We start from the raw sequence: 14,971 nt of genomic DNA, 5'->3' as shown, positions 1-14,971 counted from the left end.
GCTGGTACCACGCATGCCAACCCATCTTCCATTTGCCAACCCAGAGAGTCTTAGTGCAGATGATAAGACCAAAAACCTCAAACACGGGAGGGCTTCAGTTGCCAACTGGTACAACTCCCTTATTATTCAGATGGGGACACTGAGAACTAGATGGAGGAACTGAGCTGGTGAATGAAGTAGGATCACTCTGTGTCATTCAATGCCCCATCCAGTGTTCCCTCTACCCCACTGGTTTCTAATCGTGACTGTGTCAGAATCATCAAGAGTACTTGTATAAAATGCCAATTCTCAGAGCTCACCTTGACCAAGAATCTCATGCAGAAGATCTGAGGTAGAGCCAAGGAATAGATATTCTAACAAAGGTTGCAGTAATCCCAAAGCAGCCAGTTCAGGGTCCTGCATTGAGGGATTGCAGTGGTCACATCTCACTGTGTTTCTCCCTGACATTTCTTCATACTCTGTTTCTGAGGTTCTCTCCATTTCTAATTGGCAGTTACTGACAGAACTTTAACGACCTATGACTGTTGACTTGCAAAATATTGGAACTGACTTGCCCAGAAGCACACAAAATCTTTTCTGAAGGGAATATTTGGTGGTAGATTATCAATGTTACCCCTTAGCTAAGCCATTTCTAATGGCATTGCACTCTGGCAAATGCTGTGTGCAGAAGCACATAGTTCCCATGTTCAGTTACTTTCCACAGAGAAGAACTCACCAGAAATCCCTCAGCACTGCTGCTAAGCTATAATCTCTGACAGGTTTTCTGACTTGTTGATCAGCAATAGACCAGCCAATAAGTAATAAGTCAGAATAAAGAAAAATATCACCTGATTATCTAAATAAATACAGATTTGGCAGTTATGACACTCATAATTTTATATTTTTTAAAAAACTGCTCAGGAAACTTTGAGTAGAAGAAAAACCATGTAGTTGTATAAAGGGCATCTAGAAAATATAAACACAAACCTATAGCTAGCATCATATGTAATGGTAGAAGAGTAAATACTTTCTTCCTAAGATGGAAACAAATATGTCTGCTTTCATCAATTCTATCAAACATTTAATACCTGTAGGTCTTAACCCAAGCAATAAAAACAGAAAATATGAGGATAAATATTAGAAAGAAATAGGTAGAACTACCTTTATTTGCAGAAAACATGATTGTCTATGTAGAAAATTCTAAGGAATCTACCAAAATTAAAACCTACTAGAACTAATAAGTGAATTTAACAGGGTGGTTCTATATAAAGTCAACGTTTAAAAAACTCAACTGTATTTCTACATACTTGCAGCAAGTATTTGAAAAATTGAAAATTTTTGAATAACATAATATCATCAAAAACATAAAATACTTCAGAATAAGTTTAACAAAAGATATGTAAGACCACTACACTGGAAACCATAAATATTGCAGAGAAAAATTAAAGAAGACTTAAATGGAGAAAGATACTATGTTCATGCACTGGAAAACTCAATATTGCTAAGACACCAGTTCTCTAAAATTGATCTATAGCTTTAATGCAATCCCAGTCAAAATCCCGGAAGAGTTTTCTTTTTTTTTTTTACACAACCTGTTTTCAAGACTTACTATAAAGCCACAATAATTAAGACAGTACGATATTTGTATAAGAATAAACAACTAGGGAGGTAACCCTCTTTTCAAATGCTCTTAGAATATTCTCTAGGATTGATCCTATGTTAGGCCACAAGTCTTAACAAATTTAAGATGAAAATCACATCAAGTGCGTTTTCCAACACAATGATATAAAACCAGGGGGGAAAAATGAGAAAAATTGGAAATTTCACAAATACATGGAAATTAAACAACAAACTCCTGAACAACCAAAAACTCAGAGATCAAAAGGGAAATTAAAATATATATATATATCTTGAGACAAACAAAATGTAAACAAAACATACTGAGATTTCCAAAATGCAGCAAAAGCTATTCTAAGATGGAAAATTATAGGGATGAATGCCTACATTAAGAACAAAGAAATCTCAGATAAACAACCTAACTGCAAACCTCAAGAAACCAGAAAAAGAACAAACTTCAGCCCAAAGTTAGCAGTAAGAAGGACATAATAAAAATCAGAGCAGAAATAAATAGTGATTTGAAAAACAACAAAAGACATCAATGAAACTAAGAGCTGCTATTTTGAAAAGATAAACAAAATTGACATTTACTTTAGAATAATCTCACTTTAGAATAACTAAAGTGAGAAGATTCAAATAAGATAAAAAAGAGGAAACATAATTAATACCACAGAAATACAAAAGACCATAAGAAACAACTATGAACAATTATTTATCAGCAAACTACATAACCTAGAAGTAATAGATAAATTTCTAGAAATACAATCTACCAAGATTGAATCTCGAAAAGTAGAAAATCTGAACAGACCAATAACAAGGAAGGGAATTGAATCAGTAGTCAAAAACCTCTCAACAAAGAAAACTGCAGGAGTTGATGGTTTCACTGGTGAATTCTACCAAACATTTAAAGAAGTCATGCCAATGCTTCTAAAATTCTGCCCAAAAATTAAAGAGGAAATGTGTCCACATGCATTTTATGAGTGTAGTATTACCTGCATACCAAAGCCAGGTAGCCACATTACAAGAAAAGAAAATTATAGGGCCACTATCCATCATAAAGATAGATGTAAATAATCCTTTAAAAATACTAGCAAACCAAATTCAACAGCACATTGAAAGGATCACACACAATGATGAAGTGGGATTTATCCCTAGGACGGAAGAATGGTTTAATGTACATGAAGCAATAAATGTGATACTTCATGTTAACAGAATGAAGAATAAAAATCGTATGATTATCTCAATCAATGTGGAAAAAGAATTTGAAAAGTCAAAGTTCTTTCATAATAAAAACTCTCAACAAACTAGTTATAAAAAGAATGTGCCTCTGTGTATACCTATGTAACAAAACTGCACGTTCTGCACATGTACCACAGAACTTAAAGTATAATAAAGAAATACAGGTAGCATATGATGAAAAATTAATATATAACTAGAAAATATAATTTTGAAGATAACATTTAAAATGGCAATTACAAAAATATAAACCACCTAAAACTAATCTAAAAAGTACATACCCTTTGGAGAAAATTACAAATTGTATTGAAAGACATTAAATAAGAACTAAATTTTAAAAAATGTGCCTCAACACAATAAAGGCCATATATGAAAAGCCCACAGCTAACATCACACTCAATGGTAAAATGCTGAAAGTTTTTTCTGTAAGATCAGGAATAAGACAAGGATGCCCATACTCACCTCTTTTATTCAGTATAGTAATGTCCTAGCAAAAGCGATTAAGCAAGAAAAAGAAATAAAAGGCATGTAAGTTGGAAAGGAAGAAGTAAAATTGTCTGTTTGCAGATGATATAACCTTATGTCTAGAAATCCCTGAAAACTCCACCAAAAATCTCTTAGAATAAACAAATTTAATAAAATTTCAGGGTACAAAAATCAACATACAAAAATTATTTGTGTATCTACATACTAACACTAACAAATGATCTGAAAAAGAAATTAAGAAAACAATCCCATTTACAATAGCATCAAAAAGAAAATGGAATACTTAGGAATAAATTTAACATAGGAGGTGAAGATCTATACATTGCAAGGGGAAGAAACTAGTAACCATAAAGGATAAATTGATACACTGGATTGCATCCAAATTAGAACTTTCTGATCATTAAAAGATTCTTTCAAGAAAATAAATGGGCAAGGCACAGACTGGGAGAAAATATGCTCAACACATATATCTGACAAAAAAATTTGTATGCAGAATAATGAATTCCTACAACTATATAATAAAAAAGATACAACCCAAGACTTAAGCATTCCAAAAGGAAAACTACAAAACTGGTCAATTAGCACATGAAATCATGTTCAACTCCATTAATCAATAGGAAAATGCACATTAAAAATCACAATGACATATTATTTCACATCCATGCAAATAGCTGAAATTAAAAACACTAACACCACCAGAAGTAGGTGAGAAAGTGTAGCATCTGGAATGTTCATCCACTGCTGGTAGGAGCATAACATGGCACAGCCATTTTCGAAAGCTATTTAACAGTTTCTTATGAAGTTAAACATATATCTACCTATGGCCCATCAATTTAATCCCTAGATATTTCCCCATCTTCATCTATTTTGCACTGGTATAACTCAGAACACCTGGAACTAGGTAATTTACAAATAGCAGAAATAGACTACTCACAGTTCTGAAGGCTAGGAAGTCCAAGAACAAGGCACTGGCAGGTCCAGTCTTCTGGTGAGGGCTGCATCCACAACAGTAGAGGAACATCGTGTCCTTGCCTAGGAGAAAGAGGAAGGGCAAGCAAACCAAATGCTGCATGAAGCCTCTTTGATAAGGACCTTAATCCCATTCATGATAAAGGAAGCTTCATGGCCTAATTACCTTTTAAAGGCCCCACCTGTTAACACTATCACATTGGCAACACCTGAATTTCAGTGGGACCATATTTAAACCATAGCATTCTGCCCCGGCCCTCCAAAATTCATGTCATTCTCACAGGCAAATTACATGCATTTTATCCCAATAGCCCCCCAAAAGTTTTCGCTTGTGCCAGAATCAACTCAAATGTCTAAAGTTTAGCATCTCATCTAGATATCATCTAAATCAGATGTGGGTGAGATTCAAAGGTGTGTTTCATCCTGAGGCAAATTGCCCTCCAGCTGCAAACTTGTGAAATCAAATAAATTACGTGCTTCCAAAATACAATGGTGGAACAGGCACAGGACAGACATCTCTGTTCCAAAAGGGAGAAATGGGCAAGAAGAAAGGGGTAATCAGTATCAAATTAAGTCCAAAACCCAACAAGCCAAACAAAATTAAATCTTAGGGTTTGAGAATAATCTTTGACTCCATGTCCCACCTTCCAGACACACTGGGGTGGAGGTTGGGTCCCCAAGATTCCAGGGGACCCTGCCCCCTGGCTTTGCTGGGAGCAGCTCATGCCTCACCTCTTACGGGATGTAGTACAGTTCCTGCAGATCTCTCAGGCTGGTGTTACACACCGGTGGCTCTGCATGTCTGGGATCTCAGGAGTAGCCCCATTCCCACAGCTCCACTAGGCGTTGCCCTAATAAATACTCTCTATGGTGGCACCAGCCCCTTGGCTATGCTGGGTATTGCCCTAGTGAGGACTCTATAGTGACTCTGCCCCTGCACCAGGTTTTTGCATAGGTCTTAAAGCTCTCTGAGGCATCCTTTGAAATGTAAGTGGGGGAAGCCATACCTCCACAGTTCTTGCACTCTGTGTACCTGCAGAATTAGCACCATAGGGACACCACCAAGGCTCGTTGCTTGTGCCCTCTGAAGCGGCAGCTTAAGCTGCGTCTTGGTGTGCCTGAGCCACAGCTGGGGCAGCCATGGAGCATTGCACTGGAATGCAGGGAGCAGAGACATAAGGTGGCCAAGCAATAAGATCCAAGGTTCCATGGGTGCCCTGTACTCCTCTCTTGAAACCATTATGCCCTCAAGGCCCTGGCACTCTGAGCCTGTGATGGGCATGGCAGCCTCGAAGTTCTCTGAAAAGCTTTGGGGTCATTGTCCTGATGAAGAGCACCTGGCTTCCTTCTATCCCTACTAACCCCCTTATCAAATGGTCACCTGGTCATACCATTGGTTTTCTCTCCTAAACATGCCTTTTTACTCTTTACATGGACAGGCTGAGAATTTTTCAAATTTTTACGTTCTACTTCCCTTTTGATTATCAATTCTGCCTTTAAGTCATTTCTGTTTTCTCACATCTTGCTATAAGCAGTTAATAGAACCCATGCAGCACCCTGAACACTTTGCTGCTTAGAGATTTCTTCTGCCAAATATCCTAGTTCATTGCTTATATCCAAATATCCTAGTTCATTGCTTTTTTAAAAGTCCTAGGATTTGGACATACTTCAGCCAAGTTCTCTGCCATCATAACAAGGGTGGCCTTTCCTCCAGTTTCCAATACCTTGTTCCTCACTTCCATCTGAGGCTTCATCAGGATAGTCATTACTGCCCATGTTTCTATGAGCATTCTGGTCACAACCATTTAGGTGATCACTAAGAAGACAGAAGCTATTCCTTCACCTCTCTTCTTCAAGCCCTCACTAGAATTGCCCTTAATGCTCTGTTCACAACCATACAGGCTTTTTCCAGCATTCACTTGAAAACAGTCTCAGCCTCTACCCACTACCCAGTTCCAAAGCCACTTCCATAATTTTAGGTTTTTGTTGTAGCAACACCCCCACTTACCTGGTACTAATTTCTGTCCTCATTCATTTTGTTGCCGCTACAACAGAATACCTGAGCCTGGTTAATTTATAAAGAATAGAAATTTCTTTCTTGCAGTGTTGGAGGCTGAGAAGTCTAAGATCAAAGCACCAACAGGTGCAGCTGTCTGGCGAGGGTGGCATCCTGCAGAAGGAGGAATGCTGTGTCCTCACCTGGCAGAAGGTGAAAGGGCAAGTGAGCCAAAGACTGCGTGAAGCTTCTTCTATTTAATCCCATGCAACAGGGACGAGCCCTTGCGATCTAATTACCTCTTTAAAGCCCTATCTCTTAATACTATCACATTGGCAACACCTAAATTTTGGAGAGAATACATTCAAACCACAACATTCCTCAAAATAAAGACAAATTCCCTCCCCCCCAAAAAAAGGGTACAAGAATGTTCACAGCAGCTTTATTCATATTCTTCAGAAAACAGTGCAAATTGTTATCAACAAAACAATAGAAAAATAAATTATAATATATTAATACAATGGAATACTACTCAGCAATGAAAAGTAACCACTGAAACATATAAAGACATAATGAATCTCACTGACATGCTGAGTGAAAGAAGCAAAGCTGGATACAAAAGAATGCACGCTATAGGATTCCATTTATGTACAGTTGCAGAGTGCATGAAACCAATTTATGGGATTGAAGTCAGAATAATGATTGCCTCTAGAGGATGACAGAATGGACTGGGAAGCAGTTTTCTGGGGTGATAGAAATGTTCTATACCTTAATAGGGGTATAAGTTACACGGATGTTTATATTTAAAAAATTCATCAAACTGTACAACTAAGATCTATGGTTTTCACAGCAAATAAATTAAACCTCAAATTTCAAAGAATAAATATCAAGCAACACAGATACCCATTTTACTGAAATAGTGCCGCCTCCTCTTCTCTGATTCATTTCTTAACTTCCTTACCAGTGTTCCTGTCACCTATCAAATAATTGACTTGTACTCAAATCCTTCTCTCAGGTACTGCTTTTGGGAAATTCTTTGCTACTAAGAGATGGAGCTGAGATCTGAAAACAGGTTTTTCTAATTCCAAAGTATTAATTCATCACACTGCCTTTGACACTCATTTACAAATAAAGACTTTATTATATTATTATCAATCTATGACAGGTCAAGTAATCAGAAAACAAGAGAAAAAAATGATGTTTTTGAATCTATAAGGTTACATTGGCGTGTGTGTGTGTGTTTTTGTGGGGGTGGGGGGTGAGTGGGTGTGGGTGTGTTCTCCCTAACTTACGGAGAAACACCTGCTCTGCTTTTTAAGTATTGTACTAAAAATCCTCAATGCATTCTAAAAATTAGAAGTGATTAGGCCACATTCTCTGAATGCAACACAATAAAACTGGAAATTAATAACAAATGTGATATGTTTGCATATTTGTCCCTTCCAAATATCATGTTGAGATGTGATTCCCAGTGTTGGAGGTGGGCCCTGGTGGGAGGTGTTTCAGTCATGGGGGCGGATCCTTCATGAATGGCTTGGTGCCCTCCCCATGGTAATGAGTGATTTCTCACTCTGAGTTCACGCAAGAGCTGGTTGTTTAAAAGAGCCTGGCATCACTCTCGCTGCCTCTCTTGCCATGTGATATGCCTGTTCCCACCTCACCTTCTGCCATGAATGGAAGCTCCCTGAGCTTCCTGAGGCCTCACCAGGCCTCACCAGCAGATATCTGCAATATTGTATAATATTTTTGTTTTTAAATTTATTTTTATTCATACACATATATATATATACACACACACATATTTATAGGATAGGGTTAAAACTGTGCTTTCATATAATACATAATATTTGCTACTATTTTAATAGAAGGTAAGATAATAAAGTTTTCAACTCAAGAAACTAAAAAAATGGCAAAATGAATCTCAAGCAGGGGAAGAAGATAATAAAGATAAATAAATACATAAATGAATTTAAAATAGAAAAGCAAAGTTGATAAATGATACCAAGAATTGGTTCCTTGAAAATTCAGTAAAATAGATAAATCTCTGAATAAGCTAATCAATAAACATAAAAAGCAAAATCATAAATAAATGCATTTAGGAATGAAAGATGATAGTGGAATACAGAGAAGATTTTTAAATTATAAGTAAAAAATGTACCCGGTATGTAAACATATTAGTAAATTTCAATGAAATGGATAACTTTTGGCAATGGCAGATGAGGGTGAAGAATAACAAATTGAATCAAGAAGAAGTTATTTTATTTTTAATTACTTCAATAAAAAATCAAGTGATCCTCTAGGTAAGTTATTATAAATTTTCAAGTAGCCATTTTTTTCAGACTTTTTGAAACCAGTTATGTGGTGTTCAATCCAAGATTCTTAACCATGAAGGCCTTTTAAACTCCCTGATTTTGCCCACATGCTGTGGACACCAGCATGAAAGTGATTTTCTGTAACGTAATTGCACCAGGGAGAAATCCCAAGTGATGCCGCACAATTTAGAACAACAGAGGTTTCCAATCCATAACCTTGGCATCTACCTAAATCTTTTTATAATTGTCCTTGTCTTGCCTTGGAATACATATTCGGCTCCTCATGCATGGGGAGGCAGGCAGCATGTTTAATCATAGTATAACTGGTCAGAACTGCTTTGTAAATGTAAGCGTGAATCCCATTATCTCTTCTTCTTCTAATCAATCATCCAAATCTCCACAGGCCTTAGCAGGGAGTCTAATGTCTCCCTTTTAAGACTCCTCTCATCCTTTGATAAGCCACACTGGCTGTGAACATTTCTCCAGGGCCAGTGGTTACATCTCTTTCTAGGAACATCAGCCATTCCCTCAGTACTCAGTTCCTCTGAGGGAGCCTCCTAACTGGGCCCCCCAAATCTAGCTCTAAGTGCTTTGGTTTCCATCCAGCTGTAAACCACGTGTAGTGACCACATCCAGCTGCCACATGAGCTTAGAGAGCTCGGTGAAGGAGGAACCAGGATCTATCAACACAGAGTCTGGGGGCTCCTTTCCTCCCCTAGGATCCATTGCCCAGACTTTCCCTTCTAAGCCCTAAAAATACAAGGAGCCTAACTAGATAACATCTCCCCCAGACAAAGGGGCTACTCTTCTAAACTGGTCCCCCGGCTCCTTCTTCCTAACTAACGCTCTGAGACTCTCCAGGTGATTCCAGAGCCCAGGTGGTCACCTGCTCTTCTGAGTGCCACCTTCATGGGTTTTTGGCATAAGAAAAGACACAACCCGCAAGTGTACCTATGCCCCATTAAAAGTCACTCCACATCCCTATCCAGTCACACCTGCCATCTTATCCCCATGTATAGGTTAGTAATTTGAAGCTCAAAGACTTTTGCCTAAGGTCACTTGGCTAAGCTTCCTTTCCTAGCTTTCTCTCTTCCTCACTAAGCCCTTCTCCTCTTATTTCCCTCCATCTCTTCTTTTCCCCAGTCAACTTCCTCTTCTCTGTCTTTGCCTTCATCAACAAATTTATTGAGAACAAATACTAATCCAATATTGTAGCAGGACACAGATGGTAAAGGAATAAGACATTTATCCACGATCTCACAAAGTTTGTAATCTAGTTATAAAAACAAGATTAGCAAATGACATGAAGCAGTCTTAAAATAATTGGATACTAATTTTATTTCTATGTCTCATTCTTTCTCCACCACAAACTCCACTCTTTCCCTTGTCTCTTGTGTTAAAAAAAGTTGACTCTTTTTTTATATTTCATTTTATATATATATATATATAGTGTGTGTGTGTGTGTGTGTGTGTGTGTAATCACAAAGGCTAAAATATACACTGCAGTTTATAGAACAATAATAAAATGACATCTATGTACTTTCCATTATACTTAAGCAGCAAAAACATTACCAGTCAATGATTGCCTCTTAGTAGGTAAGATAATTTATTTCTGTGGGTGTTTCAGAATAGACAGGATTTGGAAGACTGAGCATTGTCCCAATTAGAAGAGGTATACACACACACACAAAAAGAAAAGAAACAGTGCAGTCAAATCTATGTATAGCCCTTCAGTTCAGAGACAGGGTATGGAGCTGATGGCCAAGAGTAACAGGACCTTGAGGGCTAATAAAGAAAAAAATAACCCCCAGTGAGTTTTACTGGGAGACATTTGGACAAGGTTGCATTGGAGGAGAAGCCCTTCATATCATGGGACTGTCCAGAAGGAACTACTGCTCTGAAGGGGAAGAGAACCAGGGAACTCTTGGGAGAGAGGAGGACCAGAAGGGGGAGCAAAGAGGAGGGTTATGTCCAGGAGATGTTCCTCAGCAGGATGGTGGAGCGTGTCTAGGTCAGAGAACATGGAAGGATGGGAGCTGCTTGGGTCTTGTAAGCATAAGGCCCTGCCTTTCAAAGGCCAGCAGATGGGAGGTGAGGTTTTGCAGGATATGCAAAGCAAGCAGGCCCTAAGTGGCTAAAAATCTGCTTGTTTGGGCTATTTTTAAAATAATTGGATGTGTAAAAAACTGAGTTTGGCACCAATAGGCTTTTGAGCTAGTAAGTCTCAGCCTGAAGTGAAGAAATAAACAACCCAGGGGCCAATATCCAGAGACCATCTTTGGCCCATTTATATAACACCTGCTGAGTATGTGCCCATCACCCCCCTTGGAAGAGGCCCCTATCACATGCCCTTAGTTGCTGCCTCCACACTAACCCCTCTCCCACCCACAGAGCCCAGTCTATCAGCCACCAGATGATGCTGGGGAGAGAGGGGAACTGTTATTGAAGGGGGTAACAGCAGCAGACCTGCCTAACAGCTCCAAGGATGCCTTATGTATCCAGGGCAGGACAGGTCTCTCTCCCTGTCTCAGACCATCAGGGTTTGCTGACCATAAGTAAACCAATAGTCCTTCCAGGTATCTCTAAGAATCAAAAATAGACTCTTCTATTTACACACACACACATACACACACACACACACACACACACACACACCTGTCTACAGACTCTTTTTGCAAACTATAGACAAAAAAACAGGCTAAACATCCAAAAACTAGCAGTTAACAATAAGATTCTCCTCATATCGTTCAAGGTTGAAATGTAGAAATAATGGTGAATTTTTCCAAAACTTTCTTTTGAAATAGGACATTTATAAGCTGATGCTATCTGATGCTAATTGGTAAGGAAAAAAAATTCAGCCATAAAGCATTTAATAGAATGCTTGGTAATCAGCACATTTCTTAAAAGAATGTTTCTTTTGACAGAATCAGATACAAGGAAATTTTTAAAATGAGAAGTATCAGTTCAGCCAGTAGCCCCGATGAGCCAAGATTATTCCTCTAATGTACTTACTAGGAGTTAGCTGTCTAATGGAACTTCTGTGGCAACCCTTCGAAGAAAATTGCATGGTTTTACAGGGGATATTCTCAAATAGCTTATCCTGATAACGGTTTAAAAAGAGCCAAGACCACAGAAAGGCTAGACCTCCAAGGATGAGACCATCTCCCTGCAGAAAGTGAGCTAGAGAAGTGAGACAATTGTCTGAATAATTTCATCTAACCTTTCCTCACTCATCTTATCTCAGGAAAAACTTCAGAGAGCCCAGACAAAATATGTATTTTGTTTGATTTTCCTTCTGTTTTTCACATTTGCTTAATTATCCAGGTAAATACATTATTTGCCACTTTACCCAGAGAAGGGCACAGGATCAAATAACATCATTACATCTTTACCAACTACAGAAGAAAAAAAAATCTTCCGTAGCCCTACACCCAGGCAATGTGACACATTTTTGTCAGTTTTCTTTTTCCCAGTGGGTGAAATTTAACCAATACTTTGTTAGCGGAGGTCTAGTCGTTCCCCAGAGGAAAATTACAGGAGTGAAGATATAACCTCTGCCATACCACATATGAGCTTAAAAGGATAGATTTCTAAGTCTAGCCACCGTTTTGAAATTAGGTTTTAAAAGGAATAGGTTTGTTGCTATGGATTTAAGGGGCAGAAGGGCTAGCATTCACTTACTGTTCTCAAAAATAACAGTGAGTGAGAATATATCCATCCTATTACAGCTCCGAAGGAGGATAATAATAATAAAAAAAAAATCCCTGTTGGACAAAAGTGAAGCAATGATGGTGGCCAATGCTAACAACATTAACTTTGCATTATTGAGATTCACGCACTCGCTTCATTACCGAAGCATCCTCCAGATTAAAACAGACATAACTGGTAGCTTGAAACTAATCGTAAAGGGCTGCCTGGCCATCACTCTGTCAACTTCATCTCCATGACTATTTCCCCCGACAGTTTCTTCCAGGATATTTCAACCAGCTGTAAAAAGTGCCTTCTCCTTCTTTTCTCCCTTTAAAGAAAAAGGCTGCCAGAGAAGTATGGTGCATTAGGGTAGACTTTATTAAACAGCTTAATCCATCTTTGCCTGCCTAGCATGGCCTAGGGAGTCCTAATTAATCAATAAGCATCTATTGAGCATTCTAATGTGCATAATAGTCCTGACTCAGGTGCTTCAGGGCCTTCAAGGATCTAGTTAGGAAAATGGAGCACATTACCCCATAGAGAGTTTCCTGACAGTATGAGTTAGTGCATGGGGAACAGGAAGTCACATTTGTTGAGGGTTCCTAGCTACAAACACTGAGCTAGATGCCTACTATACATGATTATTTCATTTACGCTGTAGTAGTCTGCTAGGACTGCCATAACAAAGTCCTACAGACTGGGTGGCTTTAAACAACAGAAATTTATTTCTTCATAGTTGTAGAGGCCAAAGGTCCAAGAAGAAAGTTTTGGTAGAGCTGGTTTTATCCCGAGGCCTCTCTCCTTGGCTTGCATAAGGTCACCTTCTCACTCTTCCCTTTCCTCTGTTTAGCACACATATCTTGTGTCCAAATTTCTTCTTCTTACAAGGATCCCAATCATATTGGATAAGGGCCCACACTAAAGACCTAATTTTAATATAATTACCTCTTTAAACACCCTGTCTCCAAATACAGTCACATTTGGGGACTAGGGATTAGAACTTCATATGAAATTGAGGGTGATATAGTTCAACGCATAACATAATCCTACCATGGGGGTGGGAGACTATGTCAGATAGGACCCTTTCTGTTTAAAAATAAACAAGCAAAGAAAACAAAAGCTGACTCAAACTATGGGATAAGATGAGGTTCAGCTGTGAATAACAGAAAACAGTGACAGTCACTTAAATGTAATAGACATTTACTTCTCACTTTCAGATGATAAAAAATAGTCCAAAACTGGAATAGCGTTCATGGTGGCAGAAACCTAGGCATCTTCTATGGTTTCCATTCCCAAGGTCACCTCATGGTCCAAGATGGCCACTGAAGCTCCGACCATGAAGCCTATATTCTACTGTGTTGATTCTATTACCAGAAAGGCTCTCCCCTCACAGTTGTAAGATGGTTGCAGCATCCTCAGGCTTTATCTTCCCTAAGTTTCAAATCCAGTAGAAAAAAGCAAGAGCCTCTTTTTTAGAAATATTAGCAAAGTAATACTGTGTTTCATTGATCCTGATGGTGTCCAAGGCCCATTGCTATGGTCAGGGGAATGTGATAAAGTGGTGCCTTGGGCCTGGGCACCTACCCCCATGTTGGCTCAGAGCATGGCTGGGATGGGCCCCAGAGGGAAATTTCACCTAATGTTGTACTAGAAGGACAAGCAGGCCAGGTATGGTGGCTCACGCCTGTAATCCCAGCACTTTGGGAGACTGAGGCGGGCCAATCATGAGGTCAGGAGTTCGAGACCAGCCTGGCCAGCATGGTGAAACCCCATCTCTGCTAAAAATACAAAACATTAGCCAGACATGGTGGGGCACACCTGCAATCTGAGCTACTTAGAAGGCTGAGGCAGGAGAATTCAGAAGATGGAGGCTGCAGTGAGCCAAGAGCTCTCCACTTCACTCCAACCTGGGCCGACAGAGTGAGATTCCGTCTCCAAAAAAAAAAAAAAGAAGAAGGACAAGTAAATACTGCATGGTACAAACCCCAAATGCCCACAGAGTATTACCCACAAAGTAGAGACAAGCACAGTGAGACTCAGAGAGGCTGTGGCTTGACCAGGTACCCACACAGCTGGTGGAGCTAGGATTCAAACTTTGGTGGTCTGATTGTGAAGTCCTTCCTCTTTTTACTCTGCTGCATTAACTGCTTTCAAGTCAGGGCTATCACTATGGGATGGAGCAAGGTGGGAAGACTCCTTGAAAGAGGTGAATTAATGAAGGACAGGTAAGACTATATACCAACAAAACTGAGGTAAGAGCATCGCAGACAAGCAGATTTTCTTCATAGTGAGCTGGTGCCTAGAGGCAACCTGTGAGGTGGTTATCTTAGCAAAATACCAGGGTACACTGAGGATCAGCCGCTGCTGAGTGAGAGTTTGCAAATGCCTCCGATTGTTAATAAGCTTTCTGGGTTGGAGGGAGAGTGTTTCAGAGCCAAATGGCTTGCAAGAAACCTTTCCACATCCCCTTGGTGAGTAACAGTAAACATCAAAAAATAAAGTCCCTGAGAAGTCCTAGAAAATGTTATTTCATTTGGCTTAAGTATAATAGTATATCCAAAACAACTTTTGTTTGTTTCCCAAAGATTTGTTTATTGGTTGCTTTGTCTTGAACATCTATTAACATCTTTAATATTCTGAAAAATCAGTGTTCTTTTGGCTGCATTTCAGGGCATAAGAATCGCTG

The sequence above is a fragment of the Pongo pygmaeus genome, chromosome 11 (assembly GCF_028885625.2).
Source record: "Pongo pygmaeus isolate AG05252 chromosome 11, NHGRI_mPonPyg2-v2.0_pri, whole genome shotgun sequence".
In the NCBI taxonomy this organism is placed as follows: domain Eukaryota; kingdom Metazoa; phylum Chordata; class Mammalia; order Primates; family Hominidae; genus Pongo; species Pongo pygmaeus.
The sequence above is the reverse complement of the archived record's forward strand: the minus strand, read 5'-3'. Positions refer to the sequence as shown.